Source organism: Brassica oleracea, chromosome C7 (genome assembly GCF_000695525.1).
Source record: "Brassica oleracea var. oleracea cultivar TO1000 chromosome C7, BOL, whole genome shotgun sequence".
In the NCBI taxonomy this organism is placed as follows: domain Eukaryota; kingdom Viridiplantae; phylum Streptophyta; class Magnoliopsida; order Brassicales; family Brassicaceae; genus Brassica; species Brassica oleracea.
In genome coordinates, this window is record NC_027754.1 from 10,794,816 (window position 1) to 10,800,815 (window position 6,000).

Here is a 6,000-nt window from a genome sequence, read left to right on the forward strand (position 1 = left end):
ACGAATGTATAATGAATATTTTTCATATCTTTATTTTCTATTGTCGAGAGCCTGAGACTATACTCTAATGTCAATATTATTTGTAAATATTATTTGAATTTTCAACTAATTTATTTTAATTTTTAGCCTCATTGATTTTTTTTATGATGTCATATATATTAATAACATTCTAGTTCAAATAGCTTTCTTTGATAGAACTCGTGTGAGATCATTTCTAGTTTTATATGTTATGTTAATTGCTTTAATAAAATTTCATAAGCATATGTCCTATAAATTTTATCGGTGAATTACACTAAAAACTTATGAAAAGTCACCATATAGTTTGCATAATTTTTAATGACCATATTTAAAAAAAACATATTTTGTGTAATTACAAATAAGCAGATAATTTTAAAAAAAAATTAATTTATCTTTTTATAGTTTTGTGCTGATTTTTGTTTATTTTTAAATATGTGATTATTTATAAATATTATTTAAAAAATTATTTCTTTTTGATTATTTTTATTTTGGTTAATATTTTGTTTAATTTCAAATATATACTTATTTTATATATCAAGTTAATTATTTTTAATAAAATAATCTTTTTATTTACTTTATCAAATTAAAATGCTGATTTTTATATTATTATAATGATATTTTTAAATTCTATGTGAACACTTAAATAATATATATCCCCAATTTTGAAATCATATGTTATTTAGATTAATATGTAATGAAAAAGTGATTTAGATTTACATTGTTTTTATTATTTGAAATCCTTATATTTTTAAGATTATTTTTGTTACTTAATTTTATGTTGATCTTCCAAACATTTATTTTTTATTATAAACTGATTCTTTTAGTTATTTGACAGTTTTGTTTACTAACTTATTATTGATATTGTTTTGAAAGAAATAACTTTCATTTTGAAATCATATTTTGTTAGATTCATATGTAATGAAAAATGCTTTAGATTTATATTGTTTTTATTATTTGAAATTCTTGTATTCTTTAAGATTTGTTTTGTTAGTTAATTTTATATTGATCTTTCAAAGGTTTACTTTATATATCAAATTGATTCTTTTAATAATTTTGCCTTTTCACTAAATTGAATAGTAGTTTCCTTTTTATTTTGAAATAAACATTTTTTGAAAATCTTGAAATTTTTAAAATAATAATTAAAATGGTAATTTGACATATTTTGATGCTTTAAAATAATATGTGGATATTCTCAACAATTTATTGCATCAAATTACATATAGTACATATTTTTGTTGAATATTTTCAGCAGTATATAACCTAAATTTTGTAAATCATGTGTATTTGATTTATATAGTTATAATTGTTTGAAAGTATTACATTTTTAAAATAACTATTATATTATTTTTTATTTTTATGTTAATTTTCGAAACTTTATTTTATATAGTATAGATTTGTACATGATGTTTTTAATTTTGTAAGTTTAACTTATTTGATAATTATTTATATTTTATTTTGAAATAAAAAATTTCGTAATATTAACATTTTTAGAAATACCAAATTAAAAACAATTTGGTATATTTTTGGTGCTTTAAAATAATATATGAACATTTTCAATAATTTATAATATCAACTTATACATAATATATGTTATTTTGAATATTTTCAATAGTATATAACTTAAAATTTGAAAATCATGAATTTAATTTTAGATTTATATAGTTATACTTGTTTGAAAGTCTTGTATTTTTAAATTAATTATTCTTTACGTTAATCATTTTTTAATTTTTGAAAAATATTAAACATTATGTTAACTTAATATAGTATTTATATTTTTGTAAATTTACGTTATTTGATATTGATTTATATTTTAGTTTGAAATAAAAAATTTTTTGGTAATATTTACATTTTTTAAAATAGTAAACTTAAATAATGATTTGTCATAATACAATTGGTCGTTTAAATCCTACGTGGACGCCTTCAATGGCTTATAGCCTCAATTTTTATATCGTATAGACTAGCGCGAGTTTGTTTTCATATTTTAGTTTAAATTTTAAATTTACAAAATATATTAATTTATATAATCTTTATTTCTATGAAAATATTTGAAATATGAAGTTGTTTTTTTCTACTTATGTTTGTGTATACAATTCTTTTCTTTAGTTTGTTTTCCATTGAGTATCTATCTATCTATAATTTATGTTTACACATAATTATATTATTTACGAAAAGTTTTACTTTTTAATTATTAGATAGATTGCTCAATACATATAAACACAACTTTACTATTTTAAATATTTTCATTATACATTTTACCTATTGTAGAACCTAAAATCTAAACAAAGTATTTGATAGTGATCGGGGTTTTATCTAGGGAAGACAAATGATGTAGGCGACGATATTTTTAGAACACAACGATGTTAAATAGTTTCCAGTAGACGAAAATGGATTTTATTGATGAATAAGATCAAAGACAATGGATTGAACTAGATCGATTGATACAAACGAGATCGGTAAAGAAAGAATCTAAAAGTGGGAAGACAACAAGATCGGTGTAAGTGTATAGCTCTCTCTAGGGTTTTCAACGTATCTCCTTTTGTTTCCATTCCTCTTCCTTTATAGTAAGCTGAATTCGAGACCTCTGTGGTATCTCCGCGATCTCAGCTTCTTGTTGCACGATCTCCGCGACCTCGGCGACTCCTTCTCGAGCTCGTATCCTTGCTACGGGCTCCGGGCTCTTTAAGGCCCATGTCTTTGATCGCGGCCCATTATGGTATTGACCCAAATTGGATCCAACATTTGTCCCCCAGCCTCTTTTGATTTGATCGAAAAGGAAAAGGAGCGGTTGTTTTCTGACCCGGGTCTTCTCGTTTGATAACCGTTATCGCTCGGATTCGGTTTTAATTATCGTTTTCGAAAAAGCCGTTCGTTGGCGCGTTTTTTTTTATTATTATTTTTATCGGTAACGGCTACTTTAGCCGCCGCTAGGGTATAGGATAGGTCATAATTGCTTTTCTCGATAGCGATGATAGAGCCGTAAAGGCGGCTTATATATACGTAGAGGGTCTTCTTTTTATCTCACCTCCGCTTCTTCTTTCTCGTCTCTTTCTCCTTTGCTCTGAATCTTTCTGTTCTTTGAGCTTAAGATGTGTTCGTCTTTCAATTTCCCTCATCCGACTACTACAGCCGATGATCTCGAGAACCTTTATAATATGTATGGGGTTGACCGTTCCGTCGTACTCGACTTGGTCGGCACGCATGAGACTCCCGAAACCGTGAGAGAAGGCTACTACGGAGCCTATCTTTCCTTCTTTCATTCCTGCGGTCTTACCTTCCCGATCCCGGAGCAAATACTCGAGGTCCTGGCGGAGCTAAGGTTATCGCTTACCCAGCTTCTCCCGAATTTTCTTAGACATCTTGTCGCCTTCTTGGTTAAGGCTAGGGAGGAGGGTCTTGCTTTTGGTCTTAGCGAGTTTCGTCAGCTCGTTCTGGTGAAGCTGAATAAGCAGAACCCTGGTACTTTCCTCGTGTCTCCGCGCCCAGGTCACCATGTCATTGAGGACATCCCTTATCGCGACGAGAAGTGGCGCGAGCAATTTTTTGCTTTCAAGATGGATCGAGCGTCTATGGGTGACTTCGACTTCTCCCAGCTTCCCCGGCGTTGGGCCGAGAATATTGGTTAGCTTTCTTTTGCCTATGTGTTGATGATTTCTTCGTTTAAGGAATCAAAGACTAAAACTTTCTTTTATTTTCGTTTGATTCAATTTCTTCTGGAAGCTCTTCAATGTCAGATGAGATCCGCGATCTGATGAGAGTCCTTCGGAGAGGTCGTTCGAACTGGTCTACTTTTGATCGAACTCGGATTCAAACTGCCTTCGCCTTGCCGGCGGGGACCGGCAGAGCTCCTTTGGTCGAGGAGTTTGAAGACGAGGCCGAACACTCCCAGGAGGTCGTAGCGACTCCTTCTGTTCAGACCCAGTCTTCAGATCGGCTAACTAGACAGCTTGTGAGGAGATCATCGTTTCGAACTTCTGGGTTTGCATCGAGGGGCCGGGCTTCCGAAAAATTTCCCTTGATCTTGATTCATGATTCCGACGACGAAGATGTTTCAGGAGAGACTCGACCTCCTGTCTCGTTGAGTCTTGGCTCAGAAGACGAGACCGTGGCGGCGACTCGTAAGCGACGTCGGTCATCGGAAGGTGCCTTGCCCGGTCCGTATTGTCCTAGGTTTGTTTATTAGAGAGATGGTTCTTCGTTTGCGGCCCAAAGCGACTTAATTTCCCTCGCTGGTCGCATGAGGTCCACGGGTTGTCGTCTCCCATCTCTCGCTTCCTCAGTCGCGAGGGAAGCCTACTCCAAGGTTGCTGTGGCGAGCTCTACAGTTCGTCTCTCGCCTTCATTCTATTTGAAAAGCTGTTTTGTGGTATTTGCTCATTTCCATTTCTTCTCAGGTGATGGAAGCTTTTAATGAGTATGTCGTGACGATGGAGGGCAATGTCGTGGCTTCTCAGAACGACAAGGAAATCAAGAGTATTGGTTTTGAGATCAAGAGGCTTTCGAAGGAGCTCGAAGCCACCAAGAGAGAAGGGAAGAAGGATGCCGAAAAGATCGAAGCTTTGACTGAAGACTGGAGGAGAGTCCATCTGGAGAACGAGACTCTCACGTCCCAGATGGTTGCTCAAAGGGCAAGAATTGTGGCGCTCGAGGTCGAGAGAGATCGGGACATTCGCCGCACTTCTCGTATTGCTCGTCGCGATATCGCGGCAAAGTATCGGGAAGTTCTTGAGTTTTTGAATGATAGGTGGGCGAGCAAGAAGAAAGAAGTGTCTGCTGAGATCCGGCTACAAGAAGTGACCGCCAACATCGATCTCCTGAACGAGCTCAAGGATGGGGGCCTGACTGTGTATGCGGAGCTTGCACGATTAAAGGGAATGGAAGGAGACTGCGATGATCTTGTCGCCCTAGCCGCCGTGCCGGATTGGTCGATCTCCGAGCTCGATCTTCCTCAAGTCTCAGATGATTCGGTGGATCAAGTCGGAGGTCGTCTGTCCCCGATGATTCCGTTTCTAGTTAGTTTTTTTTGTTTAATATCTTTTTGTTTTTGACGATCATTGATCTTGATATCTTGGACACCTTTTAATGGATAATCATAATATTTCGGAATATCCCTGTTTCCTTAGCTTTCGAGATTCTTTTTGTTTAGGTTGTTGAGATATGGCAAGGTTTTGATCCCTATAAAGATTTGGCTTTATTCTAGGATTTGTCATAGTATCTCATTTAGTTTTGTTTTTGCTCACTAAAGGAATATGACTTAGAGAAGATCGAACTCTCGCGATTCCGATAGGGTACGAACTCGAACTGGTAGTGCCAATGCGGAACGTATTTGATCCGAAGATGTGAGTGATGCGCTCACAGAAGTTCTTCGTGAGGAGACCCAACTTCCGCGGCCTTCAACCCAAGGGGCCAAAGACCCCGAGGGTGAAAAATCTGTTGCTCGCAATAAGTCGAGTAGCCCAACGGGTTCAGATGGGCGTGATCGTCCTCCGAAGAAGGCTAAAACGAATGGTTCGGATCGTCGTCTTGGTGTCTCAGGCAAAGCGGCTGTTACTAAGCCGTTCCACTGGCAGTTTTCGCATTCCAAGGATTGTCCTATTACGGAAGATCCAGATAGTGTTGCTCATTTGGTGAGGCACTTCAAACCTGCTGGATGTCCGCTTCCCTCTCTGCTTAATATGATGGAGCGCGAGGCTTACGTAAAAATGGCTGTGGCCCATGCCATGGTTGTTCCTTTTGAAATTTGGTCCTAGTCGAATCTTTGGCTCGTTTTGTCTGTACTGATTTGTCATGTTTCAGGCTATGGAGGCTAACAACGAGTTTGCGGCGACTTTAGAAAAGCGCCTGCAGGATGTTCCGTGTTCTAACGAACTTTATGAAATAAGGATGGTCGTTCACGAGCTAAAGCTCGGTCTAAATATGGCTCAAGACTGGGAGCGTGCCAATGCTGCTCAACTGGCTGCCGCTGAAAAGCTGGGGAATCAGGCT